The 20,654-nt window shown below is 35.3% G+C and overlaps 1 long non-coding RNA gene across 1 annotated transcript; it reads right to left on the bottom strand.

Annotated features, from left to right (window-relative positions):
- Nucleotides 1-289: 289 nt before the first annotated feature.
- LOC145679801 (uncharacterized) lies at nucleotides 290-19,104 on the bottom strand. The gene is made up of 5 exons (XR_014130553.1): nucleotides 19,071-19,104; nucleotides 7,543-7,633; nucleotides 5,992-6,110; nucleotides 937-1,102; nucleotides 290-422 (listed from the first exon to the last, which is right to left on the bottom strand). It is a non-coding gene; the product is annotated as an uncharacterized LOC145679801 (long non-coding RNA).
- Between the last annotated feature and the right edge of the window lie 1,550 nt (nucleotides 19,105-20,654).

The raw sequence follows: 20,654 nt of genomic DNA, 5'->3' as shown, positions 1-20,654 counted from the left end.
CGCAATTTATTTATAGCATCAACATAAGACGCTTATGTTCATGATTTTTTTTAACTCATTAAATTTTGTTACACGTTTTTTTTTTTTTTTCATTTTCCTTTAAGTACAATTCGTTCTGTGATACGTAATTACACTTCTATAAAATAATATAAAGGTATTTTCTTTCTTCGGTTACATTCATAAAATAATAATAGAAAGATGTAAACTTCTTAGCAATATCACTACACTTACAAGTGTGTATCCAAGAGGCTGTTTTAAAGCAGGAAATTCCTTGAAGTAGGACCTGATATCCTTTTCTGACTGAATGTAATTTGCTCTCCGATTTAATGTCGTTTGTTTCCACAGATCACACACTTTCTCTCATGGCTCTATATTATTTCTCAACCACGTGAGAGCTTCCTCGGCAAATTCATCAGTGGACTCTGAAAATAAAGGACACCATCTACATAATTCAGTGTGAAAGAAACGTACATACTCAGTATACGTAAATACATACGTATTAATTTCTAGGACAGAAGTACAAGAAATAACATTTCAATAAACATGTGAAACAGACAGTATTATACTTCTGAACACAATTGTCATATGAGGTGTTCGGAACATGTATTTACAAAACGTCCCGTTAATATATAAAAGCAGTGATAGAGTTTTACACACAGATGAACAGCAGATATACTGATTGCACAAATTCACGGAAATTTGTTGATTTATAATGAAGGTAGTGCCCTTGAACTGTGAATCTGTTGATTGACCATAATACGTGAATATGTGTAACCATGTTGTAAAAAATCGGCACGCATCTCTTTTAGGAAGTTTTGTACCCTTGTCAGAATATAAGATAGCATAAAACACTATGCATCGTGATTTACTGATAAAATTATAATACAGAATTTATGAACATGAAAGTAAATAAATGAAAAAGAACTATGAACGCACCATCTAAATCGACTTCGGTAGAAGTTGTAGCTGCACACCGGTTTCTCAAAGGCAAAACACCACTTTGCCGCAAATACCTTCTTGTGTTGCAATATCTGTCCCAAAGTTTCCCTCTTGCCAAAACCTTCTTCCCTTGAGCAACTTTATAGGGGACGTAGTAAGTATGCTATTTGAAAAACAAATCACTGTTATAATATACAGTCCTGATATCCTATTGCACAACACAAAATTACAATTAAACTATATTATTTCCACAGAGAAACCAAATACATGGAAACCTGTTTAAAACGAAACTTATATAAACCGGAAATTTGCCGAAGATGAATAGTTTTTAGTCCCGGCAACTCTGTCTGATTTGCCATATGGTAAAGATTTTTCTCTTAACTGATTGCCAGCTCGAAACGTAGGGGCACTGTAGTCTGTCTGTCTCTGCGTTGGCGTTACTACTGAACTTCTGTTTTCAATAGTTAAGATCTTTCGGCCGTGAACAAGAATGGAGATAATGTTTCTGTTATTTAAGTTACCTGTTTCCTGTTTTTGTTGATACACACATAAGCACTTTTCTACTGTCAAAACTTTCTTTATAAATTAAAGACTTACTGCTTGCTACTCCGTCATTACACATGCATTTCCAAGAATTCGGTCATTTTTTTAAAAAAAAAGGATAGAAATTTAGACCAGTTGTTGAAAATTTCCATTGTTTCTGCTGCAGAAAATGTGGTTTCAGTGTGGCGTGTTTGTGTGCCGAGTGTTGTGCACAAATACGGAAAAACAAATGTTATTGTTACTTTGGAGGACACAATACGATTATTGAAGAGAGAAAAAGAGACAATGTTTGTAAAATATAAACTTCATTTCAAATGTTGCAAACGCAAATTTCCAACACTGAAACCCAGAAAATGAAAACAATCCTTAAAAGGCGGTGAAAATGTAAAGAGGAATGTGAGAGGAAATACATAATAAATTAATACATACTTGTAGTTTGTACTTTACGCGTCTGTTTTATTCAAATAAGTTCACTTTGTTAATTGAGTTTATGTTGTAAATACATTTTTGTGTTAATTAATCTTTCACCTCAACCATTTTAACCTAGGTATAGTACTACGAGATTATTTTTACCAGCAGTTATTGTTACAGAACTTAACTTTTCGAATTTGCATACAACGGAAAATTATTTTGTTCCTTGACGTTCCGTCTTATACAAGTTTCACTGTATATATATGCTGTAAATTAGACATATTGGAAATTCTTTTTTTTTTTTTTTTTCTGGATTCCTTTAGTACTTCAATAAAATAAGCACTGAAAAATGCATTCTGATAAGTTATGGAAAACGTTCACTTGTAAGTTAAATTGTAAATTTCTCCTTGTTCTGAAGACAATGATAAAACAAATATTTATAGAATTAAGTCTAATTTTCAATGGGTGTTCAGAAACTACACCGGCGAAATCGGAAGATGATAGTTAATGTAATTCTAAGCAAAAAAGCTTCTACACATATCCGATTCTCAGCGGCCTGACACCTACAGGCTGGTAACCATTCTGTACATTTTTCCAAAACAAAAATGTATTACTCATCCTGTATTTTTTCTAAAGGTCATCTATGATGCATTTGAATGGTGACAAAATGGCCTTTCCAAGGGTATATGGCATGTGACGATAGTTGCGTAAGAAGGAGCCTCATGAAGCTAATTTTCAGAACAAAATATCTTTCTTCCAAGAGCTTCAAGGAACACGGTTGATAACACTGTCGCCAAATAGGAACGACAAAAAATTACGCATCAACTTCAATTTTTATGCTGAATAATGTCGCAAAATTTATATTTTATATATATATATATATATATATATATATATATATATATATATAGGATCGTGCATTTAAAATTTGCCACCCCCTATATCTTCGAATCGACTGCGAATATGAGAAAACGCTAAAACACGTCCATCATTATTTTAAGGGGCTTGAATTTTCAGCTATAAAAGGTCCCCCTAAACACCCCATATAGCGGTATCAGGAGTCAAGTTGAAAATTTTAAATAGCAAAGGGGGTCGAGTGATATATCGTTGGAAAGGTCTCGACAAGAGAAATATTTTACCGAGAGTTTCAAGTCCCTATGTTGACTCCATCTAAAATGGCTCGGGTTCACATTCTTTCCAACGATATATCACTCGACCCCCTTTGCTATTTAAAAATTTGAAGCTGACCCCATGTACCCCCATATGGGGGTACCTGGAGTAGACCGTTTATAGCTCAAAATTCAAGGTCCTTAAAATAGTGATGGACGTGTTTTTGTGTTTTCTCATATTTACAGTCGTTTCGAAGATACACTGGGTGCCAACGGACTTTATGGACACAAAATGGGAACCCCCGCCATTTAGGATAGGGTCAACATAGGGACTTGAAACTTTCGGCAAAATATTTCTCTTGTCTAGATCTTTCCAACGATGTATCACTCGACCCCCTTTGCCATTTAAAATTGTCAAGTTGACCCACGTACCTCAATAGGGGGTACCTGAGGTGGGCCTTTTAAAGCTCAAAATTCAAGCCCCTTAAAATAATGATAGACGTGTTTTTGCCTTTTCTCATATTCGCAGCCGTTTCAAAGATATAGAGGGTGGCAAATTTTAAATGCACCACCCTATATATATATATATATATACACTACAGTAACAGAAAGAAAAAGTAAAATTGTCATTATAGAATCGAACTACTTTTATTAAAATGAAGAAAGTTTTTTTTTTTCTTCCTCCACAACTTCCCTTCCAACTCCACTATCGTCAAATATACATCAGTGGAAAGGTACTTCCATTGCCGTTCAAATACGCCATGCGTCATCTCTCTAAAGTACATAGAGGATGAGTAATAAAATTTTGTCCTGAACAAATTTGTATAAAATATTTACCAACCTGTAACTATCAGACTGTTGAAAATTGAACATATTCTTATGGGATCATTTTTGCTTAGAAGTACATCAGCTATTATCTCCAAAAGTTGTCAGTATGGTTTCCGAACACTCTTCAAAAAATCATAAAATACTCCACGACTTTTAATTTTTTTCCAGTGAACGCAAAGAAAAACGAAGTAATAGCAATATACGGGAATTCCCTCACCTAACTGAATTTTACACAAACCTTGTTTTCAGCCGGAAACAATCGTACAATCGCCTCACTTATTGAAATGAATGACTGTCTACTGATCCTGTAAGACAGAAAATGAAATTTCACAAAGCAATTCCCATAGAAGCTTGAATAAATATTAAGAGACGACGCTCCATTGGGGAGGGAAAAAAAACACACTTGTTTATAAATTTTGTAACACTGGCACTAAAGAAAGAAGTGAATGTTTAGTTTCATTAAGTCAGGCAAATAAACGAACTGTAATATTTAATACAACTCAACGTGTTCCAAGTTACTGCAAACAGCTATTAATCAATCCAAAGGGTGCTATGCAGTCATCAAAACACTTTCAAATTCCAACTGATCCATATTGTTGTGTACCACAATGAGCAACTAACGAATTAATGCGTTTGAACTTTTGCTTGGATAATTTCAATGCATTTTGAGACCAAATGAATCCTAAAAACACAACTACAAACATACTTGTAATATAAATCATAAGTGAAAAATACTGTCACGGTGATAAACGCAATCAATACCGTCGAATATGTGCCATGTGAAAACGAAATTCTACTCGGAATTCTTAGTGAAGACGATAAATGTATAGGACAGCAATTACTTAATATTTAAGACTATTGCATATACATTATCTTTAACATACGATACCACAAAATTTAACGAAACGATCTGTGCCTTTTATCTGCGCCAATATATCGAACATGACATCTGTTAATAAACTGCTAGCTCTGCTATTAAGATGTCCCAAATTCTTGTGCGTAGACAATACTTCTTTTCCTTGCAGTGAACTATTCAGAATCTTCTGCAAGTCCTAGAACAAGGTACTTGTGATCATAGAATTTGAAATAAAACAAAACTTAAACAACAAAAGCAAAACTATAAAATAATTTGATATCACTTATGTTAAGATCACATAAACGTGAATACGTATAAACAGACGAATTTTATTTCAAAAATTTACAAAAAGAAATTCTTGTTTTCTACGAAAAACAAAAACTAGCATGAGCATGTATGTGTAAAAGTACACATATGTCCCAAATTTCGTCGAAATGGGTGCAGTTTTTTTTTTCTATCTCTGGTGATTACCTGAAAAAGAATTTCATTTTCCACGCATCACAACTTTGACAATTTTTCACATGGAAATTTTATTTTGATGTCACTTGCAATCTTTTGTACCAGAAAACAAATGTTTTAAATTTCATTCATATCTGTTTCGTAGTTTTCGTAAACGAACAACGCCGAAATGCCATTTTTTGTATTCTAGAAGCGTAAGCACTAGTCGATCTACTTTTTTAAAGCCTTGCTTGCAGGGAGACCGTCCTGCCTGATAACGTTGAGTTGATTTTTAGTTTAGCGTCCCTTTCAGCAGCGAGGCTATATGAGACGTGGACCTACTGATTAACGTGGAATCCGAACCACATGAGCTCCCGCTGGAAATGGAACCCGGGTCCCCCACGCCATGCCTGATAACGTACACGTAGAAGAGTTTAATAACAGTCCAAGAGCCGATTTGAATGAATGTGGTATCAAATGAGTACATTGAATAAGGTTATAAAGAATATGAGTTATGTTTACATTGAGTTCGTCCTACCAAACACATGCTCACTCTTGCGGTCATAAAAGATGTGTGACTAACTGATTATTACGATCTGGAAAATTAAACTTTAAATCTAGTAACGGTTACACAAGCTATACCAACATACTTATATATACGTAAATCTTCTATGGAAATACGAAGAATAGGTAGTCTCTTTGAGGATAAACGGACACTTACAATCAGTTTTATTTGTCTATTTCATCTGTGAAGAACCATTCAAGTGAAAATATATCTTTGGATGTGAATTTTCATCAATTTCATGGGCTCTTTACGTGAAATACAAGGTAATTTTACACCAGGAACAATGTGTTGTAAAAACTTACGAATTCCTCTTTTGCTGCACTTTCCTTCACTTGGGGGTCTTCCATCAACGGGCTATTTTTGCAGATATCTACATCTGTGGATGTATCTCTTGATCCTGCCGAACCACATACTACATCAACTGGAATACACAATAAATAAATAAATAAAATAATGCTGTAAGAATTTTATATTAACCTATCCTTATTCTCTCTCTCAAATAAATTAATTGAAGTACCTTCATTACACGTAAAAGCAATCACCCTAAGCAAACAGAAATGCATGCTGGCGTTAGGACTTCACATTTTGACATATTTTCTTTTACAAATCACAACCAGGAGTGGACCGTATATACCCGTGTAACGGCTGCGATTAAGTAATACTTGCACCCACGCTTTAAAAGTGAATTGAAACAAAAGTGGCCTGCTCGGACTGCCATTCTGATGGAGGTTTTCCTTAGTCGTACCAGGATAATGGAAGCAAGAACTGAAATATTTCCTGGTCACTACACCTCTGTCCCAGTCAGAGGGCCATAAATAAAAGTCAAGGGAACTCACATAATGTCTACATCCGAAAAACGATAATTTTCTCTTCTGGAATATATAATTAAAAGTTTAAAATCATAAAATATGAATACGCAACTTACCACTGTCCTAATTGCTAATATATATTATAATAGTGTAATATTTCAAGAGCTTTTCGACTGGCATGTTCACGCGAATCTTCTCTATAATAATAACATGTTATAAAATGCGAGAGATGTTCAACTCAAGGTAAGAAATAAGAAGTAAGGAAGAAATTAACAATATTTATATATTCATTTGAAGACACAATTGAACTCACTTGTGAATGCTCATCGCATCACTGTGTCTTACACCATTTTTTTTTAACAATTTGAGGAAAAGTATCTCAGCAACCTGATGCTTTGATCATGGAATCTGTTTAAAGAAAGAAAAATAGTATATATTGTTTCTTTTCTTCCTTTTTTCTTAAAAAAATTCAGTTAAAAGTCACTTGCATTTTATAATAAGTTTCTCATATGCGTGAGGACGGTAGGAAAGTTCTCGAAATAAGGGCTATTTCAATTTATACGAGCGAGTGGGACACTTACCCTTTAATTATCTTACCTATTTATTAACAACATTCCAAATACAGTCGAAAGGCATTTCACATTGAAACAAATAACAACAAAGGAAGGAAAGGAGCTTTGAAGTCGGCGAGGCGGGTCATATATTCAAGGTAGCATCCAGACATATGCCTAATGAAACTAAGAAAAACCCTGGAAAACAATTGTTACGATGGCCTGCCTCAGGATTCGAACCAGGGACCTCTGCATACGCTAACCACTCACCCACGCTCGCTCGGTTAACTACTAACGGCAATAGCACACAAAATGCTTATCTTTAACTATTACCATTTTTCCATGCTCATTCTTCATTTTCATGCAATAAAACAGATAAATATTATTCCGAAAATAAATGTTTAAACATGTTTTCTAGCGGTGTTAGTTGGATGTGTCTAATTAAAAATACTTTTCTACGTAAGTCATTGAGATAGAATTACAATCTACTCACAAGGTTCCTCGTAACAATACAATGTGCTTCCATTTGCATTGCTTATCCTATCTCCACCACCAACACTAGGGAAAAAGGAAATAGTTGTCACCTGGAATAAAAGTTTATTATTAGCTTCATTAAATACAATGATTAAAAAATATAAATGCATATAATTACATAGCGCAACTGCGTACGCGCGTAATTTCCCTTAAAGTGTTAGCAACTGTTGATTGCCGTTACTTTTATATTTATCTTATGACAACGCACAGATTCAACAACTTCAAGATGCCTTTTCTTGAACGTGTGCTGATCATAACCAGTTTCATGTCAATTTTATTAATGCATTTTAGTTCAGTTTGTGGCATTTCATGTTAAGTGAACCAATGGTCCCCACTCCACCATCTATAATTTGTTTAAAGTTTTGCTCCAATGTTACCTGACACAAAAATGAAGATTAGTCTTTTCTAGTCCGGCTATCTCAAAATAACCCTTGTAACAGCAACAATACACCCTCCATTCCAAAAGAAAACGAACGTTTTAAAAAAACAAAAAAGCAATGTACATTTTGGAACAAATCATTTTTATTAAGCAATGTATTCCCCTTCTACATCGATACACATATTTGCACGCTCCAACAAGTTGTCAAACGACTTCTCCATGTCCTTTATTGGAATGGTCTTTAGGACGGCGGTCGTCGCCTTCTCAATGGCATCTATCGATGCGTGCCACTTTCCTTTCATCGCCAAATGCAGTTTCGGGAACAGATAGAAATCGCACGGAGCGAGATCTGGTGAATAGGGCGGATGATGCAACCGAATAATGTGATTTTTGACCAAAAATTCAGTTACAAGTCGCGAACGATGTGATGGTGCATTATCGTCCAAAAGAGTCCAACTGCCGATTTCGCGATATTCGGGCCGAATACGACGAATTCTTGCCAGCAAACGCTTCATGACGCCCAAGTAAAACTCTCCAGTGACTGTCTGGTCGGGCTGAACAAATTCTTTGTGGATAATTCCTTTTGAATCGTAAAAACAAATCAGCATCACCTTAACTTTTGACTTCACCAAGCGACTTTTTTTGGGTGTTCCTTCATCCGGCGCTCTCCATTCAGCACTTTGCCGCTTTGTTTCGGGCTCATATTCAAAACACCACGTCTCGTCACCAGTTACAATCGATTTCAAGAAGTTTCGATCCTGCCGAGCACTTTTAACGATGTCTTTGCAATGCGCAATTCGATCAACTTTTTGGTCTTCGGTGAGTTTGTGTGGTACAAACCGCGAATTAACCTTCTTAAGGCCCAAAACTTCGGTCAAAATGCGGTATGCGGTTGTTTGAAGAATGCCTAATTCCATTTCAATAACTTTCACCGACGATTTTTTGTTATGTTTGATGAATTCACGCACTTTTTCGATGTTTTCTTCCGATAATCCGGTTCTGGGACGGCCTGATCTTTCGTCATCATCCAGCGTCTCTCTACCCGATTTGAATCGCCTGAACCACTCGTAAACTTGCGTACGGGATAGACACTCATCACCATATGCATTTTGTAGCATTTGGTGCGTTTCACTAAAAGTTTTACCCAGTTTAACACAAAACTCAATTGCAGCTCGTTGTTTGAAACTCATTTTCCGACCGATGTACACAACACACTGGCAGTTGAAACGCAATAACTTTGTTGCCGTGCATCCAAATGTCATGACATTTATACCAGTTGTCAATGAGGGACTACGCCATCTACCGGTAAAATATTACAACAGATGGCACTAGTGGTACTATTTGTTTTCAAAAGTTCGGTTTCTTTTGGAATGGAGGGTGTAAGTACGTTTTTTTAAGTGCTTGTCATTGTTCACTGAAAGATCTAACAAACTTCAAAACTTGCTACCTGAGAGAGAGAGTTAGTCATCAATTCCCATGGATGCGCAGAATTTGTACATAAAATTCACAAAGTTTGCTTTAAAAAAAAATGTGTGTGTGTGTGCAAGTGTAATGAGTGACAACGGTGTAAGAAGTCAATTTAGTAGACTGATACTTGAAATAAATAAAAATCGTAGATGTACTATAGAATAAAGAAAACCTCAAATCAGAAGCACAGATTGTTTTAGGGACATGCGATCTTATAAAAAGGAAAAGTACAAGATGTGAAAAATGAATGCTCTTCGTATCTCAAAATGGTTATGTTGCCAAACTTGCACCAAATTGGAACCATAACCAATGGAAAGAATACGTTTTCATATAATTAGAAATACATTTTTACGTAGATAACTTTCTTGGTTTCTGGATGGTGGAAAAATAGCTATTAGGTCATTTTACACTGAATTCACTACCGACAGAATTTGCATACTATGTTGATGCAAGTAGTAATATTTGTAACAAACAAAGTCGTAGCAAAGAAGAGAAGAGATGGGGATAAAGAATGGATGGAGAGAATGATGAAAAGGGGATAGAGGAATACAATACATTTTAGTAACATCATGCCAAAATTTACATTGAAGCCCTCCTCGAATGTTAGTGAATAGAGTGCGTGAATAATTCACGCAGTCCCGGGTTCAATTATCAGTGGAAGAGCAACGAACACATTACAGTGTTTCTGATTTCACTTTAAAATGTAGTTTCACGTCTAATATAGCGTCAATGCTAAAATGGGACATTTAACTACAATTAACTAAATAACTTACACTAAGGCCAAATCTATGTCTTTCAACTTAGTAAAAAGGAACATTTGGCTATTTTGATTGCTGTTACATTAAGTACCCAAAATCACGATCTGCAATACAACATCGAGCATGAAAATTGATATGATCACCGCACCTTGAAAAAACTGGCTGTATTAATTTGTTCAATCTTTGCGTTATTGTAAAAATGAAAGTATACTAACTAGAAATTTGATAGGTATTCCATATTTTCCAATATTACCTAACCAAATAAAAATTATTGTCAGAAGGTATTTCATCGACGCTTCCGATATTCTTTCAGAAAACATAATATATTTCTCAGAGGATTGACCCTCTGAAACAATCTGGTATCTATCAAGTCGAATGCAGTTAAGGACAGAGATATACCTGGGTGAAACAGAGATATATTTATTAAGACTAGAAGAACCTGTTAGAGAATCAAATCAAACCGTCATTTCGGGACTTTCGCTACATTTATGGCTCTCAATATGATATTCGTACTCGTAAGTTCTTGTATCTCTTTCATTTACCAAACTTACAATTAAGTTTACATTTACATTTTTCTGCTATCTTTAAATACATGTAAAACTGCTGCACTGTGCGCTATAATTTAAGTATTAAATTGCAAACATTATTACATAGATAATTATTATATTTTTAAACATTGTCTCTTTTACGGATTTTTTTCCCTGGAATCATCTGAAATGGATTACAATTTAACGTTTCGTTCAGAATATTAATTTACTGCCGTTGAAGAAAGTATGTGCATTCGATTTCTTGGTTTAAGTTTAGCGTCTCGTTCAGTAGCGAGGCTATATGAGACGTGAACCTACAGCTTAATGTCGGATCGGAACATGAGCTTCCGCCGGGAATCAAACCCGGGTCTATCGCGCCAAAGGCGCGTCACTATCCACACAAGCACTGAAGACCTCGTATGTGCACTCGAGTTTGAAAAAACTAGGAGGGTAACAAAGAAAAGATTTAAATCATTAGTTTCTTTGTTTTGTTCTGAGTTAGTAATAGTATGACTGGGTTTGGAAAAAGCTTGCTAATATTTTTTACGAGTGAATTAATAGGTACAAAATTGTTTTCATTTTTTTCTTTCTTTTGCGAAGCATCAACTTTTACACTTACACATTGACACGGACTAATCCTTACAGAATGCAAGTACAATAAGTAACTGAACGCAAAAGACAAATTTTAAAACATTAAAGTGTAATAATTAAAATTACATCTTCCCTGACAGTTTCGGTATATTCCTGACACCATCTACAGAGAGGGAATAGAATGGGAAAATAGTGGTAGCCTTTTCTCATTCTATTCCTCTATTTGAGGATGGTGTCAAAAGTACATTGAAACTTTTACCAAGATATTTTAATTTGGGTTAATTTGAGTTTAACGTCCCGTTCAGCAGCGAGGCTATATGAGAAGTGGACCTACCGATTAACGAGGAATCCGAACTTCATGAGCTCCGCCGGGAATCGAACCCCGTTCTCCCACGCTAAAGGCGCGTATATTTTAATTTGGGCACTGTAAGGTGTTTATATTTACAAGTAAAACACTTTGCTGAAAAAAATAGTGTGTATTATACCCAACACTTTCTCTACCGATTAAAATCGTAACACGGTTGACAATACACCTATGAATACGGTATTACAGGTACAATGATAACAAAGTACGATTATATTTGAGAAAAATAATAAGATATCAGTTATTTCTACCTCGGTATCACTAAAGGTACTGCCTTCTCAGCTGTGTGACAGGAAAGACACAGGGGATGAAGAAGTAGGAGATTTCATCTTCTGTTCCTTGTACAATTTATATTTTGATATAAATTTCATTCGTGGTCCAACTTTAGGAATTAATTCCTTTATTGCATCCACAGTTAAATTTTCGAATGCCTCATCATCGATTTCTTCCTTTGAAATAACAACAAATGTTTATTCAATGAAATACACAGATTGCACAAAGCTCCTATTTAACGAACAATATAAAGATTATGTCGGAATCTATGGTACACGATGCTGGGTGAACATAAATTTTGAGCTCCTTTCGGGAATCGAATCCGTCACTCCTCACACCACAAGCGCTAGGCAAAACAAACTGGATGTGAAGAAGCTCTAAGGAAATAAAGAAATATGAATAAAACTTCCCTGAAATAAGAAAAAATTGAATCCTGCAACTCTTCATTCTTTCAATTTAATTTTATAAAACGACATGATAAAATTAGGAAGATTATACAAATATGTTCAACTCTTTGTCACGTCTTAGCTATTTTCTTCAATATCATTCAAACCGGTTAGCATCTTAAAATATAGGTCCTGAGCGACATCTTTCCCATATTCCTATCTTTCAGTTGTGGGTCAGCTTATTTAAGCCAAATGGCTCTTTAAGAAAAAAAAAACTCTTCGGAAATACAGCTTAGTGATTGCATGTACAAAAAGTATTTATCCTACTTGGAAGTTGGGATACAAATAACTGAAGGTCTGTCCTGAAGAGGCAAAGTAGAACTAAGGAGGTACTGTTCTGTGCCTTTTCTCTTGATATTATTTCTTCATTTGTTTGGTCTTTCGGAAAATCTTACTTTTGATGACTTCAATATGTGAATGGAATGAAGGATCTGTCAATGCTAATGAGGAAAGCATAATTACTATTGCAAAAATATCTTTAATTGAGTAACCAGGAATGAAATATAAAAATCTAGTTTCATGTACCGCAGTTATGCCCTGTATGTTGATGGAGAAGAATCAACAAAGAAACAGCTGCTAAATTAAGAAAACCAAAGACAGGTCTTTTGTAATGGAACACCAAATCTTGGGAGTTACAGGTATTGTGATCTCAGAAATAAGCTGAGAAGAGGTAGAGTATGCTTTAAAGAAAATGAAGACAGGGAAAGCAACTGCAAGCTAAAACATGGGTGCTTAGGACCAGAAGTTGTCCTACCGCATACTATGGGATCTAATGAAAACAGTTTACAGACAAGAGAAAAATGCCAAGTCAGTGGAGAGAGAGTAGTATTGTATCTATATACAAAGAGAAGGAAGATGTACAAAATTGTGAAAATTACCGAGGAATCAAGCTGATGCCACATACAATAAACACTAGGACCATGAAGATTTAGAAGGGAAATTAAATAGAAAAACAACAGTTGAATCCATGCCACAGATGAGTACAACTGATACAATCAGTGGCATCATTAGCTCTTAAATATTAAGGGGGGGGGGGAGAACACATGATATATCTCACATGTGCAAGTTATTTTCTAATTACATACTATGATTTGGTTTAATTTTATCGAAATAAATTTATGATGTACCGTAACTCACGCAGTGCAAATAATAATAAAAAAAATAAATAAATAAAATACTGGCCAGCTGGTAACTTTATACACGACACAGAAAATTATGGGGGGAGCATGTCCCCGTCACGCTAACGACGCCCGTAGATGCAATCTTATTAAAGCAAACAATGGAAAAACGTCAGGGAAAGCAATAAGGATGCAGTATTTACTGAATGGGAAAAGACGTAAGACAGAGTACCAAGTCAGGAAGTTTGGAGGTAAATGAAAGGAAAATGGAACTCCAGTAAAGTACAGGAAGATTGTTCAAGATCCGTATACAAGAGCTAGTGTCCCGGTAAGAAGCAGTGTAGAAATAATACATCTTACTGCATTTAGAGTTGGACATCTTACTGCATTTAGAGTTGCTATGGTTCGGAAGTGAAATCTCTATCTGGTAGCCCAAAACGCAACAGCCCAATACGAGCATAACCTAACCGTAACTACCCTGCGCCAGAGGCCACAAAACTATCTGGATATGTAAGTCCCTCAATAATGAATAGGCACGAAACGAATATAATTAAAACGTAACTAACTCAAGGAAGCAGTCACAAAACTAGCTGTGTGTATTTTTGATTATTATCTATCAGAGTTGGTTGGTGTAAACCAAGATGGTTTAAATTTTTAAAAAATCCAATTGGTTTAAGCCAAAAATATAAAATAAATGCTTCACAGCCAGAGTGAACACAAATTATTAGTATCTTTATTCACTTCTAAGCAATTTAAATTAGGACGCTGTACTTCGGATGCAGTGAACTACTTGATTTAAAGTAATCTTCTGTAATCTGTATAATCTTTTGAAATTGTCCATTTATTTCAATTATGAAATGAAATATTTAGTTTGACGTGCCACGTTTTTACACCGAAGTTAAGAGAGACGATGATGATGAGTAATGACTGAAATGGTGGAATGGAGAAAGTAGGAGGAAATGGGAGAACCCCGAAAAAACCTACGCACACGGTGTTGTCCGACAGACGGCCCACTGGCGCGAGCTGGGATCGAACGAGGGACCCCACGCACGAGGTGAACGCTCTACCACTGAGCCACCGTGGCCCCTTATTTCAATTATAAGTCTGTAAAGTGATGTCACTCATGCAGTTGTGTATGTTTTTGTCCTGAAGTGACGCAAAATATACAAGCATGCAAATCGGTTAAACATATTTCTATCACGTGTCCTAAGGTTTAGTCTATAAACTCATCGCCTTCCTAATCAATGGATCCCGAGTTCAAGTCCAGGTGAAGAACAATTTTTCTTGGATGTAAAACGAGTAGTGATTCAGGTCTAACCTTTAACTGTATTTCCCGTCCTTCATAACCTCACTGTTGAATAAGGATATATGGACCAGACATTTTCATTAATATGTAATCTCAACAAATAAAGTTTAAAGTGGAATAACGATGACCACTACTATTTTTTTTTTTTTTTAAAGGAATAAAGTAATTTGAGGGTACTGGTGCTATTGAGCTCGATTTCAACCTCAAGAAAAAACAGTAACCCAGTCAAACTCGAAGGCAAATGTCAACTAGCTCTGTTTTCCTCGCAATCGATGACTTCCAATTCCAACATGTGCAGCAGCTGTGCGTGTTACTGAAGACTAGCCTTCGGCTAGCTGGAGGTCTCGCACCTAGATCACCGTTTACTCCGACTACGGTCTCGCACCTTATAAACCCACAAGTATGCCAAATTTCATCCGCAGATGTTCAGGAAAAGTCTAAGCATTTTGAGATGTAGAAGATATGATATTAAATAACTGTGAGTTTTCAGTTTTCTAAAATAAATAATATATAAATAAATAAAAATAAAAAAATAAAAAATCCCTCTATAATTAGATATTATTTTTGGTCAATAACTTGCATATCGCTATCAAAAGCTTGCAAGCATACCGAATTTCAAGCTTTTGTTCCAATTTCAATTACCTAAAACATGAGATTTTATATCCAAAACAAACATGCATTTAAATAGCACTGGAAATCTTTCTTTTTATTTTAGAATTACCCTAAAAACTAAAAATATTTACTTTTGATATTTTTTTGTGAGTTACTTCCAGAAGGCTACAAACATGCCAAACTGCATCACTCTAACCTTCGGGCTACATCATTTAACTTAATAATTTTTAATAATTTTGGGCTGTAGAAGGTATCTCCATATAAATAACAAGGGAAGATTTTTCACTTTCCCAAACAACTTCACTGAACTAGGAAATGTATAGTTTTGGTGATTTACTTAGTTAATTTTATGAAAACCCTACATGAATACCGAATGTAGTTTTTACTCAAATACAAGTTCCTAAGACTTTTTTTTAAAGTACACCGAAATAAGATGGGATTTTTACTCATTCTTCCTTTTCACCTACTAAAAAGAAAAAAAAAATCCTGTATATTTTTCTCTGAAGGCTGTATGTATGCCAAGTTTCAACTTTCCACGTCAACCGCCAGTTCATTATTTTGTCAGTTAATTCATGTAATTTTATGAATTATAGCTAAATTGCATTAGTTAATTGGTTATAAAAAAATGGCACGATGAAAAGTTTGAAACTTCCGGCTTTTATCCTAACTTAACGTACGCTCTAAAGCAACGTGTGAACCAGATAATTTTTAAGGGGAAGTTCTAGAACACCGGTTCCCCATATAGGTTAGCAAGGTTGGTTCCTTTCTGTACCAAAATTTAAATTTTATTTCACAGAATATTGCTAGCGAGCGACAGCAAGTGAAAGCGGGTTAGAAGACCGCAGGATACGTTGTTTTCTGTTTTTATTACAGCTAAATGGGAAGTGGGACATGTGTTCTAGAACCTTGTAATTTCTATGACGTTTATATTTTCTTCTCGCTTATTACAAAGCTAAGGCATTACTGCCGCATCGCCGGACCAGTATTAAAATCGAAGAAAAGCACCAAAATGTACTGTATACGGTTATATTTCGTTAGATTACATTAACTTACATTAGATTACCTCACATTAGGATAAGGGCATAAAAAACTACAGTGCAAAAAACACAAACCAACTTGTGCTAGGTGGCCACTAAGTGCACGAATGCTATCTAACCTGAGCCAAGGCAGGGTGGAGCTAGCGGACCAGCGCGGTAGTGTTCCCGAAGGAAGCAGGCGCATCAGCGACGATGTGCACACGCGTAAGCGAGGGTACTGAAAACATCTGGTTTCCGCAATCATATACATTTCAAAAGCACTTGCCATGGTATCATACTAATAATGCTTTACTTGCAGAAACAGAAGTGACTTACCTTCAAAATCGTGAACAACAGTTTCTTGGGGTCTTCTTTCCTTAAACAAGTACTCAGCTAAATAGCCCTCTAAATGGTTTTCCTTCTTCCCTGACGCTGTAAAAGAATACGCTCCCTTTCCTTTCTGTATTTTCAATTCATTTCCACATTTTCCACACACCGTCAACCTTTTTAGTATACTGGTCTTTCACAAAATTTCAACAACTGTCGCTCGTTATTTTTGGACAGTTCTATGTACGTAACACACGACATGTGACAGCCGTGACATACACGAGCTATTTTCATACTCCGCGCCACTACATCATAACAACTATATCTCTCCGCGAAATGGTCCATCCGCTTCCACATACAGTGTCACTTACAACATCAAAAATAACCAATTTTACTATTCCCCTTACATGACTTTCACTCATTCTTGCTCATAAACAAACAAACAAAAAAAAAAAAATCTCCAACTGACCCGGTAAATTTTCTAAAACTGTTCCGGTGATACAGCAGTTAACCCCAAAGCTAAATAAGCTTCATTTCGTGGGAACAATCACATACAAAATCATTATGAATACTTGACTAAGTTCATATATTAGTTTCATTAGCTCATGGTCCCTTGTACGAAGGTACTGAATAGTTAAACTTAGGTCAAGCTTCAGTACTGCTGAATGGGCTGACTGGTAAATAATTTGTGAACTACTGATACATCATTTGAGGAATTAGTTGACCTCTGACCGAGTCTGATCGGGTTAGATCACTTCTTGAGGTCAAAACCGAGCACTCAATCCAATCAGCGCCCCACCTTTACTTAGTTTTAAATAGGGACTTTGTTTACTCCACTTTAATTTAACCTAAATATATTTTAAAAAAATGAACTGGTTCAAACAAAATATCGGATTTAAAAAGAAAATGGATTCTGCAAAACCAGTTATTTATGTGCTTTGAAGTTTGACATCACCATCATGAATTAAATTAAAAGTGCAAAGGTGGTGTCACTTAGTGTAACACAAAGAGAGAGGCCTTCTGTAATAATTTGAAAGCGACAGAAGCACACTTAAAAAGCATTAAATCGTAACCTATCGTGTTTTCTTGTTGCTACACATACCTAAACTAGCCTATCTAACCATACTTTTGCTCGCTGTCGCTTGTTCAGCATTAATTAGTAAAAATTAAGGGTGAATTATTATTAAAATTCTTGATCCCACCTGTACTGTTTGTAGAGAGTAATAAGGGCACAAAGTATAACAATTAAGGGGTTAAATTCCAAAGTTGGACGTCCGTTTTCAGCAAAATTTTGAAACTTGCACGGAAGATACGTATAATTTGATCGTTTGTGTGCTTGATAATATATAAGGATAATACAACAAAACTCTCTATTTGTTATATATAATTGGTTATAAACATGGGACTACTAAGCGAGCGAAGAGAACTACCTCGCGCGAGGTAACCGAATAGTTGCATTGTGGGAAAGTAACGAGCATTCATAATATCAATATTGCGGGTAATATACCGAATCGCTGTACGGGATGTGAACTGACAGTGTTGAATTTCGTGAAGCTCCCGTCGAGGGTACTTCTATTATAGATCCTAACGTAACCAAACATAACCTACACTTTCTCCCAACTCGCGAAATTGAAAATTATACATTTTAATAGCTTTTACGCAATTTTGGTAGAAAAGTATCGGACGTCCAACTTCGGAATAAATGCCCAATTAAGTAAAACTCAACGCAGAAATATCAACATAGGATCACTATGATTCTCAAGCATCGAATCGTTCTGCAAAAGCTTAAGCCTCTTCCAAATAGTACGAACTCTCACAATAATAACCTTTCTCTCAACTTTTCACACAAACATCTTACAAGAAGTCTTAAATCATTATTATACCTTATATAATTTCATCTGTACATTTTCGGGCTTAAGTTTAGAGTTGCCCCTCCAGTTTCCAACCTACAAAAATGCAGTTAAAACATTAAGAATTGTTAGGTTAGGTTAGTTTAGGTTACCTGGTAAGACTTGAGTTAGACTAGAACAGTGACTGAAATAGGTTCCAATATCGTAATTCCGAGTAAAAACGGACTACAAACTCTAAACTTACCCTCAATTGCGTGAACACATCGTATCTCTATTTTGAAGTATTTTGATTTGGTGATAATAAAAATAATATTTTGGAAGCGTCATAAATGCTTAATAATACACTATTTCGTACAAGGGACTTTTGTTGCTTGTGCGCAATACAATTCAAATAAACATTTAGAAATACATATCTTCAATTTACATATTGAAACTTACTGACTATCCACTTACCTTGAAATTTCATTATTAGGATATCTAAACCCAGTCTTTTAGAATATTTTGATAATTCATGCTTTCCACTATAGAATCCATCATTATGGCGGCTACATGACAACTCGTAAAAGGCGGGATTTCGCATTGTTGCCATAACAAGAGTTTTATATTGTAATAGCCATTCTAACCATAATGCTATCGCTATTTTAGCAATACTAAATAATCTGGTTATATAAACAATATGCATGATATTATTAACCATACTAATATTAGCAATATTTTTTTCTTACCACAGCCATACTAAAAAAAAATAGGTGTTATATAAATAACAAATCAGTATTTATACCTCAACTATACTATAGTCAATATTAATTTACCAACTTAGCAATACTCATCAACAATGCTTTTATTGTCAATTCAGCTATACCATTTTTTAGAGTGCATGTCTTATGAAAGGGAGGAACCCCTGTATACGCCCATATAACCATATAACGTAACATGGCCTCAACAAAGAGGATAAATCAGGACAAAAAACCCCGAAATTTGATTTTTTGCCAATTTTTTACCCATGAAACGATACGAGGTTGATAGAAGTACATACCCTGGTCCTATGCTACCACACCGAATTTTAGATTTGGAAATTTTCAAAATTTAAGGGGGATGGTTTTAGGTACCCTTGCTAAACTTTCGTGGGTGGGCCAAGCTCCCCTTGCCAAAGTCTAGACAGGGTGGTCGTAAGTACCCCTAGGTTATTCACTCAGGGTCAAAGGCATTGACATTTGACCTATGACGTCACAAAAATTTTTGCTGACTCGACTAGATACACGAGCTCCTACTACTAGTACTCTTTATATTTCCCACATTTTATACTTTATTTAATACAAGGTATTAGCTACTCGAAAACAGAGACTGTAAAATAATAATAATAATAATAACAATAATAATAATAATAATAATAATAATAATAATAATAATAATAATAATAATAAGCTGTTCTGAAGTAGTTTGTAGGACAAGATAATAATAATAATAATAATAATAATAATTGTTATTATTATTATTATAATCCGATAATAATAATATTAATAACATTATTAATAATAATAATATACAATTGTAATAAGAAAAATTTAAGCAACAAAATTCCAAAGCGAAGAAACGAAACAAGAATACACAGCTCCTTGTCACTCACTCTCCTCACCTAAACCACTGGCCGGCCGACATTATCGGTCGCATGTGCATCCAATCATAAGAAAACATTGCCCCCGACAAAACCGTACCGGTGTAACGGTATAGTTTTACCCCCTTAAATTTTTACCCCCCGGTAAAACTGTCCCGCGAAATTTTTACCCGCCTGCCATATTATTCATACTAGCGTACATAGGTAAAAGTTTACTATATATATGACACCTACATCCCTAACTAAAACCAACAACAAAATTTCACCTCCCCCAACAATTCCAACAATCACAAACAGAAGGGGGATAAAACTGTCCCCGAAAAGTTTTACCCCCCTGCCATATTATTCATACTAGCGTACATAGGTAAAAGTTTACTACATATATAACACCTACATCCCTCACTAAAACCAACAACAAAATT

Source organism: Thermobia domestica, chromosome 2 (assembly GCF_964235325.1).
Source record: "Thermobia domestica chromosome 2, izTheDome1.hap1.1, whole genome shotgun sequence".
In the NCBI taxonomy this organism is placed as follows: domain Eukaryota; kingdom Metazoa; phylum Arthropoda; class Insecta; order Zygentoma; family Lepismatidae; genus Thermobia; species Thermobia domestica.
This window is presented reverse-complemented; position numbering and strand designations above follow the sequence as displayed.